The sequence below is a fragment of the Sphaerodactylus townsendi genome, linkage group LG17, assembly GCF_021028975.2.
Source record: "Sphaerodactylus townsendi isolate TG3544 linkage group LG17, MPM_Stown_v2.3, whole genome shotgun sequence".
Taxonomy (NCBI): domain Eukaryota; kingdom Metazoa; phylum Chordata; class Lepidosauria; order Squamata; family Sphaerodactylidae; genus Sphaerodactylus; species Sphaerodactylus townsendi.
In genome coordinates, this window is record NC_059441.1 from 10,635,641 (window position 1) to 10,654,546 (window position 18,906).

General features: G+C 47.4%; 1 long non-coding RNA gene across 1 annotated transcript; it reads right to left on the reverse strand.

Annotated features, from left to right (window-relative positions):
* Positions 1-2,237: 2,237 nt before the first annotated feature.
* LOC125424720 lies at positions 2,238-16,364 on the reverse strand. Its single transcript, XR_007243266.1, has 3 exons — positions 15,955-16,364; positions 8,378-8,412; positions 2,238-2,353 (listed from the first exon to the last, which is right to left on the reverse strand). It is a non-coding gene; the product is annotated as an uncharacterized LOC125424720 (long non-coding RNA).
* Between the last annotated feature and the right edge of the window lie 2,542 nt (positions 16,365-18,906).

Sequence of the window (18,906 nt, forward strand, 5' to 3'; positions counted from 1 at the left end):
CCTTGGGCTAGTCACAGTTCTCTCAGGACTCTCTCAGCCCCACCTACCTCACAAGGTGTCTGTTATGAGGAGAGGTGGCCATCATTTGTAAGCCTTGAGTCTCCTTACAGGAGAGAAAGGTGGGGTGTAAATCCAAAACTCTGCCTCCTCCATCATCCTTATGACAGACTATTTGGGGCTTTAGCATTCTCCTCTTTCCGAAGCTCCTGCCTCGCGACCAATTGGTTTCCCTTACAGCCGAGAGTGTATTACCACTGGATCCAGTTACCGTTTGCAAACGAATAAACCGGGGGGAATTCAGAAGCAGGCTTAAGTTAATGAAACTGGATTGCATGTAACTCCAGTAAACGTGACCTAATGCCCCCCCAAGCAGCCATTCGGTCCAGGGGAATTGATGTCGGTGTCTGGAGAGCAGGTGTAACTCCGGGACATCTCCGGGACTCACCTGGACGGTCGCAACCCCCTAGCCCTTCTGGTATTCGGTCAAGCGCTAAGATAAAAGACGTTCTCGTTTTGCCCCGACGCTTTTGGCCATGCCCCAGCGTTAACCTGACGGCCCTCCATTTATTCTGAAGCGGCAACCTGGGAATTTTAGCAGGCTGCGTCCTGTCAGGAGGGCACTCTCACCATATGAAGTTACAAGGCTATAGATATGATGTAAAGTAATCCTCAGGGTTGGGGCCAGGTCAATGCAAACCTTTGGCCTCGGGGGACATCTTTTCAGCACCTTCGATTCCCCTCTGCAGCTCAAGTGGCAGAGCAGGGAATCAAACCCGGTTCTCCAGACTAGAGCGCACCTGCTCTTAACCACTACACCACGCTGGCTCTCTTAGAGGGGGGCTACCGAACTGTGGCGAATCGAGGACCCGACAGTGCATTTTAACATAACAAATTGCACTCATCGCTGAAGGGTAATCGTCCTTGTTACATCGTTTAAGGTGGTTTATAGACAAGCACTAAACCTTTCATTACCCTCACTTAATTTTCCGTTCCCCTCTTGGATCTACACGGCGGCAGCTAAGGGCCTTCATTGGTAGGGAAGATTCATCTTGGCTCATGTTAGAGCGCACGACAACAGCAGTGGCGCAGGAGGTTAAGAGCTCGTGTATCTAATCTGGAGGAACCGGGTTTGATTCCCAGCTCTGCCGCCTGAGCTGTGGAGACTGACCTGGGGAATTCAGATTAGCCTGTACACTCCCACACACGCCAGGTGGGTGACCTTGAGCTAGTCACAGCTTCTCGGAGCTCTCTCAGCCCCACCCACCTCACAGGGTGTTTGTTGTGAGGGGGGAAGGGCAAGGAGATTGTCAGCCCTTTGAGTCTCCTGCAGGAGAGAAAGGGGGGATATAAATCCAAACTCTTCTTCTTCTTCTTCCTCTTCTTCTTCTTCCTCTTCTTCTTCTTCTTCCTCTTCTTCTTCTTTCTCTTCTTCTTCCTCTTCTTCCTCTTCTTCTTCTTCTTCTTCCTCTTCTTCTTCTTCTTCCTCTTCTTCTTCCTCTTCTTCTTCTTCTTCTTCCTCTTCTTCTTCTTCCTCTTCCTCTTCTTCTTCTTCTTCTTCTTCTTCTTCATCTCCGGTCAGATAGAAATGCAGCCTCTGGCAGAGACCCTAGGCAGATTTAGGTGGGGACTCAAACAACAGATTTATGCCTTTATGGCCAAGTTCGATGTTTCAAAAGCTCTGTGACTATGTCAGACAAAGGGAGTTTTGACTCTCCAAAGTTTATACTCTGCGAATCTTGTTGGTCTTTAAAGTGCTACTGGATTCACATCTAGTTGTCCCATAATGCAGTTCAGTTGATCGACTTAGAAATTATCTTCATAAAGACATAGCGCTGACTGAGGACCAAACGGTATACTTATTTACAATGAATACTCTAGGCAGATGAAGTTGGAAGTCCCTACAAGGACTCAAAGATGCTTACAATCTCCTTTCCCTTCCCGCCCCCTTCCCAACAAACACCCTGTGAGGTGGGTGGGGCTGAGAGAGCTCCGAGGAACTGTGACTAGCCCAAGGTGACCCAGCTGGCCTGTGTTGGAGTGCCCAAGCTAATCTGGTTCCCCAGATAAGCCTCCACAGCCCAAGTGGCAAAGCAGGGAATCAAACCCGGTTCTCCAGATTAGAGTGCACCTGCTCTTAACCACTGCGCCACGCTGGCAAGCTGCAAATTATTTGTTCAGGGTAAATTCGGGCTTTATGGGGTAAGGCTACAACATGGTTATGGTAATAGTGAGAAGGGGTACCTTTAGCTCCGGCATATTTACGATGAGCTGCATAGGTACAGTCACACCTGGGTCTCTCTTATAGTCCATTGGTACCAGGTTTGGCGCTAGTTCGTGGTATCGGCCATGCAACCTGTAAGCAAGCACACAGACGCACAAAAGAGAGAGTCTCTGAGTGACTATTTCTATTCCTATAACATGAGTTGACTGCTCAGATTTAGGTCAACCCAGTGGTGGGACCCAAAAATTTTAGTAACAGGTTCCCTCGCCAGCCCCCCCACCCCCGCAGCAAAGGGGGCAGAGGCGTACCTAGGCAAACCTGAGCCCTGGGCAAAACCTGAGTTGGATGCCCCCCCCATGGGCAGCCACCCCACCACGACCCCAAAAAATGTTTTTGCACCAGGTCATTTCTAAATCATCATCACATTATAGAAAATGCCCCAACTCACAAATCTGAACACAGCAAGGGTGAAAAACACAGGTCCTTTGATAGAGACGGGTGAGATAAAAGGTACGAAAGGCTGAGAATATCAATGAATTGCAGTACCTGAAAGGGATTAACCCAGTTCAGGGAGTTACATTATTAGTTGCAATTGCTATACGGAACCTTCACGTTCAAAGGCAGGATGCCTCTCGGGGAGGCGAGGGCGTGGAGACGGAAAAGCGGACCCCATTAGTAACCCCCTCTCGGCACACACCAATAATTAGTAACCCACTCTCGGGAACTGGTGAGAACCTGCTGGATCCCACCTCTGGGTCAACCTGTTCGAGGCAACCAACCAACCAACAACCCTGCGTAGTAGGAAAGGTGTGAAAATGACAAGAGTGTCCGCGTCGCTTGGAAAAAATGTCCAATCCATCTCCAATTCAAAGGGGTGCCGTTTCTGGCGACATCTCTGAGTTGTGTGGACCATACTGCTCAGTGGCGTACCTAGGCAAACTGGAGCCCTGGGCAAAACCTGAGTTTGATGCCCCCCCCATGGGCAGCCACCCTCCCCCACCATGACCAAACAAAAAAAGTTTACCACTAGGTCGTTTCAAAGTCACCATCACATTATAGAACATGCCCCAACTCACAAATCTGAACACAGCAGAAATATTCAAAATGCTTTCAAAATAGTAATAATAACCTTAATTAGGCATTGAGAGAATAAAAGAAATAGATAAATGGGGGTGGCAGGAAGGGGGTGGATTTAAAAGGAAAATCTGGGGAAATGCCTGCTGTCAGGGGGTGCCTGCTGTCAGGGGTGAAATTATTAAGATAGCAGCACCAAAATTTCCAAGTATCTTCATGAGACCCTACTCATGATACCACCCAGGTTTGGTGAAGTTTGGTTCAGGGGGTCCAAAGTTATCAACCCTCAAAGGTGTAGCCCCCATCTCCTATTAGCTCCCGTTGGAAACAATGGGGGATGAGGCACTCCCTTTGGGAGTCCATAACTTTGGACTCCCTGAACCAAACCTCACCAAACCTGGGTGATATCATCTGGACAGTTTCCCAAAAAAATCCCTGAAATTTTGGTGCTGCTAGCCTAAAAACTGCGCCATCTGCAGGCCAAAAATCCCACAGACGAACCTGCAGTTTTTGCGCCCCCCCCACCAGGCGGCGCCCAGGGCAACTGCCCACTTTGCCCAATGGGAGGAACGCCTCTGATACTGCTTAACCAGAGGGCTTATCCAACCCCTGATGGGCCACCAATTCCACCCAGCTAGTAGGTTTCAGCTCCGCCTGTGCAAACAGAGGACAAACTCTTTCCTAGCCTCCTCGTAAATCTCCCAGCGGGCTGCCAGCCGCGCAGCGTTGCAATAAAAACTTCCCACAAAGCGAAACTGCTGAAAGGGGGAGATAAAAGCAGGTAATGGCTCGTTGATTAGAAAGCACGGAGCGGCCATCAGACTGTGAGATGCTCTAAACATGTCATTAGTTCCCCCCCCCCCCCCCCCGCCCCGTCTCCACAACAGCACCAGTCGATACTGGTGTGAGGAGAAATGATGGCGAAGCATTTATCGGGGAAGGAATGTGTCCGTCTCCACAAGTTGTAAGGTGCTCGTTGCCAGGGTGGTGTGGTGGTTAAGAGCAGGTGGAGTCTGATCTGGAGAACCGGGTTTGATCCCCCACTCCTCCACCGGAGTGGCGGAGGCTTATCTGGTGAACCAGGTGTGTTTCCGCACTCCTACATTCCTGCTGGGTGACCTCGGGCCCGTCACAGTTCTTTCTGAACTCTCTCAGCCCCACTTGTCTGTTGTGGGGAGAGGAAGGGAAAGGAGCTTGTCAGCCACGTTGAGTCCCCTTACAGGAGAGAAAGGTGGGGTATAAATCAAGACTCTTCTTCTTCTGAATGTAAGGAAATCGTCGTATCAAGTGCAATTTTATCCCCCCCTTTCTCCAAGGAAAAGATGGGTGTAATTCTTAATATGGCAGCTCTGGCGCCGCCAAAATAGACAAGACAAACAGTCTAGATCAGTGTGTTTCATGCGTTCACATGTAGGATAGGAATTTACCTTCCCCAGCACACACCCCATTCCTCGCCCTGCAAAAATTACAGATAATATCACTCCGCCAGACGTCTGGAGGAGACAGTAGCAAGAACAAGAATCCCACCTCTCCCAAAAACTGGATCTAAGTTTGTGAGTTTGCTGTAGCCACATCATGGCGATGTTTTGATACACCCCTTCAGCATCAAAGCACAAAATCGTCGTCTGCCAAACGTCTGTTTTTCATCTCTCCCCATTATGCTGTTGCTTGCTGCTAATGCACTATTAGATCATGCTATATTTTTGCAGTAGCAGAGCATCAATCACGTCCCCTCCTTGTTTCTCCCTTCCGAATTAATCTCTAGACGAGACACAGGACAGGCAGATTTCCCCCCAAATAAATTAGACATGATCGGACAAAGCTGGCAAATCCGGCTTTTTCACGACAGTCGTTTTCACCACATCTACACGTGTGTCTGCAACGATCCTCATTAGAAAATCAAAACAGGAAACTGAAATTTCCCGAGCAAAAGAAGAAGAGTTTGGATTTATATCCCCCTTTCTCTCCTGTAAGGAGACTCAAAAGGGGCTTACAATAGAAAGATGGGTTGAGTGAGGAGGAGGAGGAGGAGGAGGAGGAGGAGAGGAAGAAGAAGGAGAAGAAGAAGAAGAAGAGGAGGAGGAGGAGGAGGAGGAGGAGGAGTTTGGATTTATATCCCCTCTTTCTCTCCTGCAGGAGACTCAAAGGGGCTTACAATAGAAAGATGGCTTGAGTGAGGAGGAGGAGGAGGAGCAGGAGGAGCAGGAGCAGGAGGAGGAGGAGGAGAAGGAGGAGGAGGAGAAGGAGAGGAAGAAGAAGAAGAAGAAGAAGAAGAAGAAGAAGAAGAAGAAGAGGAGGAGGAGGAGGAGGAGGAGGAGGAGGAGGAGGAGTTTGGATTTATATCCCCCCTTTCTCTCCTGCAGGAGACTCAAAGGGGCTGACAATCTCCTTGCCCTTCCCCCCTCACAACAAATACCCTGTGAGGTAGGTGGGGCTGAAAGAGCTCCGAGAAGCTGTGACTAGCCCAAGGTCACCCAGCTGGCATGTGTGGGAGTGCACAGGCTAACCTGAATTCCCCAGATAAGCCTCCACAGCTCAGGCGGCAGAGCTGGGAATCAAACCCGGTTCCTCCAGATTAGATACACGAGCTCTTAACCTCCTACGCCACTGCTGCTCCTGCATAAGCAGATATCTGCATAAGCAGATATGTTATCCCCAGATATGTTATCCCCAGAAGGCCCAAAACGCTGGTTTTTTTTAAAATGCGAGAGTTATTTGCGTGGAAGGGTGAACATAAAATAACTCCAGTGAACCACTGCAGAGAACAGCTCGCATTTATCAGCTCCGTTCAACCCTCTATCGCCTGCTTGGCAGACCTCTGTTCTTCTCCAAATATCTGCTCTTTTGGCAGAACCGAGAGTCCTGCAGCTGTGATGGGACGAGGAAATTACCATTCGTTTTTATTTTACCTTGAAGGAACACTGAACATGGGAGCGATCGCTTGGTCGGGGCAAAAATGGACACGCAGAAATTCTGCCAGGGGGGGTCTATGCTAGACGCAGAGGTGGGATCCAGCAGGTTCTCACAGGTTCCCGAGAGTAGGTTACTCATTATTTGTGTGTGCCGAGAGGGGGTTACTAATGGGTGATTTTGCCACGTGATTTTTGCCTGAGTTACGCCCCTCCTCTCAGCAGTAGCACGCAGAACTTGAAGCAGTCTAGCAGGAGGTGCACCGGCGTGCGTGGCAGCCTGCACCTGCGTGCATTCGTTTCCCGCCCAAGGACCGGCGCAGCGGCTGCGTCCTTGCCACAGCCCCGCCCAGGAATGCCCCGCCCCCAGAATGCCCGGCCACGCCTCCGTTGTGCCCCGCCCAGCCCCATTGGCGCTACGCCACAGTTTGAATCCCACCACCATGGGAACCTGTTACTAAAATTTTTGGATCCCACCACTGGCTAGACACCTACGAATGTCGCTCAACCCTGTAAGGGTCAGACCAAAGGTCTATCTAGTCCAGGATCCTGTTTCCTACAGTACAAACTAGGAACCTCACACAAAAACGCTGTTGTGTATCTAATGGCAACTCTGTAGATGGACAGAAGCGATCTGCTATTGACTGCCTTTGCATAGCTGATTGCTGGATCTTGGCATGAGTTTCCAGGGGGTCTACGGCTGAGGGTTCAGCAGTGGCGTCGGAGGTTAAGAGCTCGTGTATCTAATCTGGAGGAACCTGGTTCAATTCCCAGCTCTGCCGCCTGAGCTGTGGAGGCTTATCTGGGGAATTCAGATTAGCCTGTGCACTCCCACACACGCCAGCTGGGTGACCTTGGGCTAGTCACAGCTTCTCGGAGCTCTCTCAGCCCCACCTACCTCACAGGGTGTTTGTTGTGAGGGGGGAAGGGCAAGGAGATTGTAAGCCCCTTTGAGTCTCCTGTAGGAGAGAAAGGGGGGATATAAATCCAAACTCTTCTTCTTCTTCTTCTTCTTCTTCTTCCTCTTCTTCTTCTTCTTCTTCTTCTTCTTCTTCTTCAGTTTGGGGCTGGATATTTATTTATTTATTTATTTATTTATTTATTTATTTATTATTTCATTTTTATACCGCCCTCCCCCGAAGGAGCATATGGGGAGCACTGTTTTGTAACATTATGCCCCTGGGGCAAACCGGCCTGTGATATTCCTGGGAAAATTTCTGGAACTGCAGCAACCCCCAAGGACATTGCAGGGGTCGATTGGCTCATACCCGGGCCGTGGCAACAATTACGGGTGCCAACCAAGGACACCCAAAACCTTTATCTTTATCTTTATTAACCTTTAATAGGCATAGTGCCCTGGGCCAGTTATATCAGGGTCCCCTCATATTGAGGGGCCCCACCGTCTCTCCCCTCATGGGGGTAGGTTTTAAATTGGGGTTGGACGCCTCTTGCTCATTTATGTATTACTGCCATTCGCTGTTTTATGAGTTTTAAGTTATTTTATGGGATGGAGCCTATGTATTTATATTTTGTATGACCGCTCCTGTCTGATATTTAGATAATGTTGTTTACCGCCCGGAGCCCTTCGGGGATCGGGCGGTATATAAATTGAAGAAATAAAAAAAAAAAATAGATAGATCAAGATTTACACAGACACATTCTGCAGTCTCAAAGATAGTTCAATAGCAAGAAAATAGTCCACATAACTTGATGGTTGACTTCAAGGGATTCAGATCACTTCAGATTTTTTTTTAAGAAATAGCCAGAGCAAATGACAGTAAATACCCCTACACATCAATGTAAAAATACGATCTAACATAAAATTGCAATATAAATAGATCTGTTTAGCAAGTTAAAAGCAAAATAATTCAGCAATAGGTATCCGACCATGCCTAAATATTAGACAGTGTGTATCAGTTAGATTGAAGAAGATACCTATCTTTTATAAGAAGTTCTACATTGGTTTTATGTATCATATTTGATATTTAAAGATTTGATTCTGTCCCAAAACCATCCTTTCCCAAGGACAGAAGTCCCAACATTCCAACCACAACAGGTTCGACTTGGCGCCCATGCGGTTTTTCCCAAGCCAACCCCCCCCCCCCCCCGCCGCCCGCCACGATCAAGTCCCATTTACAAATTATCAAAGCAGAACAGAAGCTAATCTGCTTACTTAAGGATATCCTTCCGGGTAAAGAAAGTGCAGTCCTGCAAAAGCAAAAGAGACAAAAAGGATTGTTTTATTTATTACTGTTATTTTTGCATTTTTATCCCGCCCGATTCCCCACAAGGCTCGGGGCGGCGTCCAACCAAAAAATTAATCCAGCAAACAATAAAACTGTTTCTTTCTGTTCTCCTTTACATCTTGGGGCCTCTTTAACACTAATGAGCCCACTGCTTCCCCCTCTGGGTTTTAATGGTGGACGCCGACAATTTTGTATGGAACGCTGTATTTTAATAGGTTTTAGTATTTATGGTTTATGGAGCCTAGATTATTTATTTATAGTTTGTATTTTGTTACGTGCTCCATCTGTTTGTTATTGTATTTTGTTGTTCACCGCCCAGAGCTCTTCGGGGAAGGGGCGGCGTATAAAATTAATAATAAAATAAATAAAAATAAAATAAAACATGAAACAATGTATTGTCGAAGGCTTTCACAGCCGGAATCACTGGGGTGCTGTGTGGTTTCCGGGCTGTATGGCCGTGTTCTAGCAGCATTCTCTCTTGACGTTTCGCCTGCATCTGTGGCTGGCGTCTTCAGAGGATCTGATAGTAGGAATGGAAAGCAAGTGGAGTATATATACTGTGAGGTCAAAAGGTGAGGCTCTCTGAATGGAGTAGCCTAGTATGTGAGTCACAAAGAAGTCTGTAGCCTGGGAGTAACAATGAAGATAGCAATAGGTGAAAGCATCTGAATAGAAGTATCCTGGTCTTTGTTTCCTTGGTTGCTATTGTCTATAGTTGTCCTGTGTTTGTGCGGAGCTGATTAGTGTGGAGCTGATTATCTTCATTGTTACTCCCAGGCTACAGACTTCTTTGTGACTCACATACCAGGCTACTCTATTCAGAGAGCCTCACCTTTTGACCTCACAGTATATACACTCCACTTGCTTTCCATTCCTACTATCAGATCCTCTGAAGATGCCAGCCACAGAGGCAGGCGAAACGTCAGGAGAGAATGCTGCTAGAACACAGCCATACAGCCCGGAAACCACACAGCACCCCAAAACATGAAACAGTTAATTAAATATACTGGCTAACTCCCCAATCACAGATCCCACAACGACAAAAACTGAAACACAATAAACTAACAACAGAGCTTTGTCAGTTGGAAGACTCGGTCAGTGAATTGTATCCTTTCTTTTCCTGGGAGCATTTGCAGACCTCCCGCATGCTCGAGGAAGATACGGAAGAAGAATAGCCGGACTGGAGAAATGACCACTCGACTATTGGCACAGATGGAGGAAGTCCATTAAGCACGAGCAAACCCACACTTGGTTAATCTTTTGCAATTAATGAAACAATTGACTGATCCGCCAATCATGTGTTTATCCTGTCTTTCCTCCGACGAGCTTGGACCAGCGTTCATGGCTCTGTAACCTCCCAGCCCCAGAGGTGTCCCCCTAAATAGCAGGAAAAACTTCCTGACCTTCAGGGCTGTTAGACAGTGGGATGCGCTATCTGGGAGTGTGGTGGAGTCTCCTTCTTTGGAGGTTTTTAAAGAGAGGCTGGGTGGCCATCTGTCAGGAGCGCTTTGATTGCGTGTTCCTTTAAAATAGCATTAAATAAAGACTTATTGTCTTGGAGTTAATGTTTTGGAGGATAGTAGAGTAGAAATAAGACAACGAATAATGTATAAAATAATGATAAGAGCTGAAGTGGCGTTGGAGGTTAAGAGCTCGTGTATCTAATCTGGAGGAACCGGGTTTGACTCCCAGCTCTGCCGCCTGAGCTGTGGAGGCTTCTCTGGGGAATTCAGATTAGCCTGTGCACTCCCACACACGCCAGCTGGGTGACCTTGGGCTGGTCACAGCTTCTCGGAGCTCTCTCAGCCCCACCTACCTCACAGGGTGTTTGTTGTGAGGGGGGAAGGGCAAGGAGATTGTCAGCCCCTTTGAGTCTCCTACAGGAGAGAAGGGGGGGATATAAATCCAAACTCTACATGCCGTTATAGGGTTGGGCTGGAAAGACAAGAAAAAATGGGCAATACAGAAATGGCTAGAATACGTTTGGGAACAAGTCCAGTTAGAAATATTTGAAATAATGTCCAGAAATCAATTATGGAAAGATAGAAAGACTGATATGATGAAGATATGGACTGGCTATGAGGACTGGATGAGAGAAGTCGGAGTCATTGAAGGAAGATGGGAGAAGAGACTAGAAAGAGTGAAACTGCTGCTGCTAAGTTAAGAAAAGAAGAAGAATTTAACTTTGGGCGGGGACGGGATAAAAAGGGGAAAATGTATGGTTTGGATATAACATAAAGTATTGTATGTGTATGTATGGAATTATTCCGGCTATACAATAATTATTTTTTAAAATGATTGTGTGTTCCTGAATTGCAGGTGGGTTGGACTTGTTGGGTTTCTTCCAACTCTATGATTTCTATGACACTGCACAGCCTCCACAGCTAATCAGTTAAGAACATAAGAACATAAGAACAAGCCAGCTGGATCAGACCAGAGTCCATCTAGTCCAGCTTTCTGCTACTCGCAGTGGCCCACCAGGTGCCTTTGGGAGCTCACATGCAGGAGGTGAAAGCAATGGCCTTCTGCTGCTGCTGCTCCCGAGCACCTGGTCTGTTAAGGCATTTGCAATCTCAGATCAGGGAGGATCAAGATTGGTAGCCATAGATCAACTTCTCCTCCATAAATCTGTCCAAGCCCTTTTTAAAGCTATCCAGGTTAGTGGCCATCACCACCTCCTGTGGCAGCATATTCCAAACACCAATCACACGTTGCGTGAAGAAGTGTTTCCTTTGATTAGTCCTAATTCTTCCCCCCAGCATTTTCAATGGATGCCCCCTGGTTCTAGTAGTGTGAGAAAGAGAGAAAAATTTCTCTCTGTCAACATTTTCTACCCCATGCATAATTTTATAGACTTCAATCCTATCCCCCCTCAGACGTCTCCTCTCCAAACTGAAGAGTCCCAAACGCTGCAGCCTCTCCTCATAAGGAAGGTGCTCCAGTCCTTCAATCATCCCCGTTGCCCTTCTCTGCACTTTTTCTATCTCTTCGATATCCTTTTTGAGATGTGGCGACCAGAACTGAACACAGGACTCCAAGTGCGGTCGCACCACGGCTTTATATAAGGGCAGGACAATCTTCCAAAGGCAAGGCGACGGGAGCAGCTAGAAAAATGTAATCCGCCGACAGCCCGAATTTGTACAAAATGAACCACTCTGGCAGATGGGGTCGGATTGGTTTGGGTTTCAAGCCACACTTATCAGAGTCTAACTTTAACATCAATTATTAAGTCCCTTTCCTTCGCTGTCTGTGAAGTGAGAAGTAAAGGAGAGCGCTGCTCCTTGGGCGTATTGTGTGGCCGAATAAGGTTACAGGGACACAATGAGAGGACTTCTCGGGAGCCGCTGGCGGCGATGTCACATTGTCTGAAACTGCATAAACTGAAATAAAAGCCAGCGGGTCAAGTCGGCCTTCGTCCCAGAGAGTGTAAACGCCGGACTCCGAGGCTATCGCTTGAAGGCGCTCTGTTTCCCGGCACAAAAGCAGGATCCTCTTTGCGGTAGCTGATCCGCCTTGTAATTATAGAGGCCCAGAAAAACAGCCAAGTCGTTACTTAACAGGAGAGCCGGCTGCAAAGTAATCAAAGCTTGAAAAGTTATCGCGCTGAGGAACCCGAGAGCTGGTCCTATTGGAGCATCTAGGCCCTGTATCCTGTTTCCAACAGAGGAGGAGGAGGAGGAGGAGGAGGAGGAGGAGGGGGAGGAGGAGGAGGAGGAGGAGGAGGAGGAGAAGAAGAAGAAGAAGAAGAAGAAGAAGAAGAAGAAGAAGAAGAAGAAGAAGAAGAAGAAGAAGAAGAAGAAGAAGAAGAGTTTGGATTTATGTCCCCCCTTTCTCTCCTGCAGGAGACTCAAAGGGGCTGACAATCTCCTTGCCCTTCCCCCCTCACAACAAACACCCTGTGAGGTTGGTGGGGGGCTGAGAGCGCTCCGAGAAGCTGTGACTAGCCCAAGGTCACCCAGCTGGCGTGTGTGGGAGCGCACAGGCTAATCTGAATTCCCCAGATAAGCCTCCACAGCTCAGGCAGCAGAGCTGGGAATCAAACCCGGTTCCTCCAGATTAGATACACAAGCTCTTAACCTCCTACGCCACTGCATTCTGGCAGGCCACCCACAGCAAGACAGAAAGGATCAGCCCATCCCCATTGGTGCTGCCATAGTCTGGTAATTCACAGGTATACTACCTCCGACTATGGATGTTCGGTTTAGCTATCACAACCAATAACTGCCGATAGTCTGTTCTTTTCTTGATTTGTTTAATCCTCTTTTAAAGTCATATGAACTGGAATGGATTTTCTGTTAGAGCCAGATTTTGAAAATCCAGGGTCTTGTTTCACTACGCAGCAGTGGCGTAGGAGGTTAAGAGCTCATGTATCTAACCTGGAGGAACCGGGTTTGATTCCCCGCTCTGCCGCCTGAGCTGTGGAGGCTTCTCTGGGGAATTCCGATTAGCCTGGGCACTCCCACACACGCCAGCTGGGTGACCTTGGGCTAGTCACAGCTTCTCGGAGCTCTCTCAGCCCCACCCACCTCACAGGGTGTTTGTTATGGGGGGAAGGGAAAGGAGATTGTAAGCCCCTTTGAGTCTCCTACAGGAGAGAAAGGGGGGGATATAAATCCAAACTCTTCTTCTTCTATTGCAGGGATAGGAAAACACAGCTGTGCGTTCGAAGCATACGTTACCATCTGAAGTGGGGAGAAGCATAGGAGTCTAAATTTACAAAATGCCATCACTGGCTAGTGGCTGTTACCACCTGTGCAAACCTATGCTACCTCATTTGTTCTTAGTTAGTGCATGGGAGTCAATCTCTGGACACAAGGCCTACCCAATATGGTGAGACTTACTTCCAGAATGGGGTGGTGATTAAGAGTAGGTGCACTCTAATCTGGAGAACAGGGTTTGAGTCCCCGCTCTGCCACTTGAGCTGCGAAGGCTTGTCTAGGGAACCAGATGAGCTTGTGCACTCCCACACATGCCAGCTGGGGGACCTTGGGCTAGCCACAGTTCTTTGGAGCTCTCTCAGCCCCACCGACCTCACAATGTGTCTGTTGTGGTGAAAGGATGGGAAAAGAGCTTGTAAGCCACCCTTGACTCTCCTACAGGAGCGAAAGGGAGGATATAAATCCAAATTCTTCTTCTTAGTAACTATCCCTAAGATATACTCCACGTCTAGTAACAGCAGGATCCAACACTTTGAAATGACGACGACGCTCAGATGCGCTTTGTCTGTTTTGCAAAACGAGCAGCCGATCCTACCGGGCCAACTCAAAATCAATTTTATTGAGGGTTGGTTTGTTTGTTTTTTCTTTTCCCAAGCAGGCAGAACTCGGGCAATTGAATCCCAATTGAATTAAAATGTTCGGGGCTGGTGAATGATGGAGATGAATCATTCTAGGCTGTTCAGAGCAATTCCATTGAGACAGAAAATTGCACAGGGAGAAAGAATGTTGTTAATGAACTTATCGGGACAAGGGGAGAGGAAGGAGGTAATTTAGAGAGCCGCTCGGCCCGTGGGATTGCCCCTCCCCCAAAATTGACTGTTTCCTTTGTTTCAGAAATCCAGCTTTTCAGGAACGACAAATGATAACATCACACATCACTCCCCGACCCAACAGCCAGGTTAATCAAGGAAGCCGTCTTATAGAATACTCCATCCTGAGTGGCAGGTAGCTCAGAGAAGAACCTATCAGAGAATCAACCCGCTTGTGAAGAAAAGGAAGCTGGAGGTATGGGTTTCTTTTTTTAAAATCTCCTTGTTCCTCTGTTTGAGTGAGCAGGCACCCAAGAAGAACAGCACTGCTCCATCAATTTCCTCGTTCTTCGACCCTCCATCAATTTTCTCCATCCTTCATCCAACCTCCTCAAGATTCCTTGCCAATCAACTACAAGAATTCACATTTCGGTCTCTATCAGTGGCTGCATTCCTACTGCCCAAATTTCCACCAACCTTCACCCAAGCAGGTGGTTCTCCATTACCAGCACCAATTTAAGCAAGCCCCTCCTAGCAATTGATTGTAATCCCCTCTGGTTGGCTTAGAATCGGGTTGTTGATTAGTTGTCATCGAAGGAAGAGACGTCTTTAGCTGGTTGCTAGGCCAAAGTTTAGAGAAAAGCGCTGAACCAAGATACAGCCGCTCGGCTGAGTTTGGCAAAGCTTTGGAACAACTAGTCTTCCTGGAGCTGTCCGTGGTCCTGCAGAGCTAACATCTATCTTCAGGTGTGAAAATCGGTGACAGGTATGGCAAAAGATGCCAGGAATTGAACCCAGAGCCTTTTGTCTTTTCCTCTGAGCCATTAATTCGCAACGAGCAGGGCCAAAACACTTTATAAGCCTTAATCATTTAGCCCTTGAAGGAAAGGCAGTGGATCAAATACCTGCCAGATTTCAGCTGATTTTTAAAATTATTTTCTGCATCACCTCGTCCTCAATCCACACAGAGCAGCTATGCAGGGATAAATATATTTATTGCCTGGAATGAAACCTATTTAAAAATCAGTTCTTCTGCCCAACGGGCCGTGGCTCTCGCTGTACCAGGCTGCATAAGGGCCAGGTGGAATTATTTTCCTGCCCGCAATCGATCATGGGTTTGCTGACAGCCCCACCTACCTTTCTAGGCGTTTCCTTCCCCACTTGCGAGGAGCAAAAGAGAAGGACCCACAAATGCTTCCCTCTCTTTCTAGACCCATACATCCAAAGACGTCTGGAGAAGCAAGAGACACCGAATCTCTCTTAGAGGAATTTTTTTCCCCCTGATTCACCTCTAAGAATTCTGCTACGATCTATTGAGCAGGACCAATCCTGCCAAACACATTTACTAGCAAAGATCCTATTGGTTTCAACACAATTGTCTGGATCATTTTTTTTGGGGGGGGGGGGAAATCCCACTGTTGTTTTGTTTATAAACGCATCTAAGGTTCTGCATTATCATCCTCATCTCTGAGGGGACAAAATATCTGAAGATGTGGTCAGTCCTGACATTTCCGGTGGAACCTTTGTTGGATATATCTCAGGACCTAGGACTACCGCCTTCAAGGGTGCGAACCGGCAGGTGGACTCCCAAAATAAGACTCGATCGAAAGAGATTCTCGAATATTTTTAAATGCCTTCGAGCAGAGCGCGGGTCGTAGGGATACATATATGATGTTGCCTTGTGTCGAGCCAAAGGAACCTTGAGATCTCAAAGTGACGGCATGGTTTGGAGCAAAGGGGTCCTTGAAAAGCCTGCTATTCCCGGGAGCAGAATCGATGCCCAGCACAACTCGGGACCTTATGAATGCAAAACATGTGCTGTATCACTGAGTCACGGCTTCTCCTCAAAACACTGGCTCTACTAACCATTAAAGGCAGCAAAGTTGCCGTCGCTACATCTTTGGTTTCGTGGGAAGGAGGCACCGTTCTTTTTTCTTGGAGGCTAAAAGATCTTCTACTGCCTTTGCATCAACAAGGTGGCAAGTCCGTAGAGGCACCCACCCCTCGCTCCCAAGAACGCCCACGGAGGAGGCTTACCTGATAAGCATCCAGCTGTTCGTCTGTAAAGATCGTCTGCTTATTGCCCATCTTAAGCGAAGACTCCTCTCTGCGTGCAAAGGCATCCCAAGGCGAGATTCAGGAGTTCTCTGTCCTGCAGGCATTTATAGCACGCGTGTAACTTGACCGAGCGGAAGAAAATCCCCAAGACTGCATTGAAAAGGCTGGGGTTTCGGGCTGGAGTTAGCACTGGGAGTCAGAGGGTTACAATCCCATGCAGGTATCACCCAGAAAGGGGGCTGCTGTCAGTCCTCGGCAGCCACAGAAAGAATCCCGAAGGCTGGGGAATTGATGGGGAGCGTCCGCTGTCTGGAGAAACCATCTCTTCTGCCTCTGATCTCGAATGCACGGAGAGAAATCTATAATCCTTTCTGCACCTTCGTCTTGCAACTAAGGTATTTGGCCGCTAGGGGGCAGTGAATATCACTTTTTTTTCCTGTTTTGCAAAACCAAGTTGCTGTGTTAAAAGGGGTTGCCAATTTCCAGGGCTGGAGAAATCTTGGAATTACAGCCAGAATTACATGATTTGTTTCTTCGTTTCTTTAAACAGCAATTCCACTTCTTCTGGAGAAAATGGCTGTTTTGGGAGAAGAATTTGGATTTATACCCCACCTTTCTCTCCTGTAAGAAGACTCAAGGTGGCTTATTATTATTATTATTATTATTATTATTATTATTATTATTATTATTATTATTATTATTATTATTATTTATTGCCTGGAATAATTGCCTGGAATAGGAGCAGCAGCAGTGGCATAGGAGGTTAAGAGCTCATGTATCTAATCTGGAGGAACCGGGTTTGATTCCCAGCTCTGCCGCCTGAGCTGTGGAGGCTTCTCTGGGGAATTCAGATTAGCCTGTGCACTCCCACACACGCCAGCTGGGTGACCTTGGGCTAGTCACAGCTCTTCTGAGCTCTCTCAGCCCCACCCACCTCACAGGGTGTTTGTTGTGAGGGGGGAAGGGCAAGGAGATTGTAAGTCCCTTTGAGTCTCCTGCAGGAGAGAAAGGGGGGATATAAATCCAAACTCTTCTTCTTCTTCTTCTATTTAACATACCGTCCCATCCCCGAAGGGCTCTGGGCGGTGTACAACATAAAACCATATATATAAAACCATCATAATACAGCTTCCATAAATACAGTTAAAAACAGCAGTTATTTCCTAAGATAGGCATCTCACGAAAGACCTTATTTGAACTTAAGCTTAATCCTCCTAAAAAGGAGGGGGGGAAACAATGGGTCCCGATGATATTGAGGGCCCATGGAATGGAGGGGGGGGCTTACAAACTCCTCTCCCCACAACAGACACCTTGTGAGGTAGGTGAGGCTGAGAGAGTTCTGAGAGGACTGTGACTAGCCCAAGCTCACTCAGCAGCAATGTAGGAATGCAGAAACACATCTGGCTCACCAGATAAGCCTCTGCCACTCAGGTGGAGGAGTGGGGAATCAAACCCAGTTCTCCAGATTAGAATCTACCTGCTCTTAACCGCTGCACCACACTGGCTCTCTATGACATTATACCCTACCACAGGCCCTCCACTCTGTAAACCCTACTTGTTAAGGTTGCACTTTTAAATCTCCAGGTATTTCTGAAACTAGAGTTTGGCAACTCTATTGGGTTTTAATAGCGTTACAACTGTCTTGGAGAAGAAGGCTGCATAAATGCGATGAAGAGAGGCCCTTGTGCTCACATTTTCCCAGACAAACCTATGCCAAGTGTATTGATAAGCTGGAATGGGCCCAGAGAAGGCCAACTAAAATGGTCAAAGGTCTGGAATCCATGCCCTACGAGGAGAGACTTAGGGAGCTGGGGATGTATAGTTTGGTGAAGAGAAGGTTAAGAGGTGACATGATAGTCATGTTGAGATATTTGAAGGGATGTCATGTTGGTGAGGGAGCAAGCTTGTTTTCTGCTGCTCCAGAGACCAGGAGTGATGGGTTCAAGGTGAAGGAAAAGAGATTCCACCTAAAGGAGCAGCAGTGGCGTAGGAGGTTAAGAGCTCATGTATCTAATCTGGAGGATTTGATTCCCTGCTCTACTGCCTGAGCTGTGGAGGCTGATCTGGGGAATTCAGATTAGCCTGTACACTCCCACACACGCCAGCTGGGTGACCTTGGGCTAGTCACAGCTTCTCAGAGCTCTCTCAGCCCCACCTACCTCACAGGGTGTTTGTTGTGAGGGGGGAAGGGCAAGGAGATTGTAAGCCCCTTTGAGTCTCTTGCAGGAGAGAAAGGGGGGATATAAATCCAAACTCTTCTTCTTCTTCTTCTAAACATCAGGAAAAACTTCCTGACCGTTAGGGCTAATCGACAGTGGAATGTACTACCTCAGAGTGTGGCGGAGTCTCCCTCTTTGGAGGTTTTTAAAGAGAGGCTGGATGGCCATCTGTCAGGAGTGCTTTGATTGTGTGTTCCTGCATTGTATGAGGTTGGACTTGATGGCCCTTGGGGGTCTCTCCCAACTCTACGATTCTATTTTCTGAGAAACCAGTCAGTCAATCAGTCATCAAAGTTTTTATTGGACAGTCATCGCCCTTCACAACATGACATAAAAAGACAAAACAAAAAGATAAATAAGTAGGTTAAACGCAACATAAATTACAGGGAAATGTAAGATCAACAATCACAAGGTTCCTACTTCAGAGTTATTCCCAGTAGTTGAATAGGTAGTATTAAAAACACTATTAAGGGTACAAGTTCATATTAAATAAGAAGTTATTCCAAGTTGACTGCTTTCTTTGACACCCCCTTGCTTCTGAAACGAATCCCACCGAATTGGATGAAACTGACTCTCAAACAAGCATGCATGGATTCCCGGCCTGAAAAGCCCCAAAGGGTTTAAACTAGTTGCTCCGGGTATTTTTGCAATATTTATTAACCGGTCGTTCCGTCTATTTCGCAACATTGCAGTAAAAGCTCCCATTGAGAGG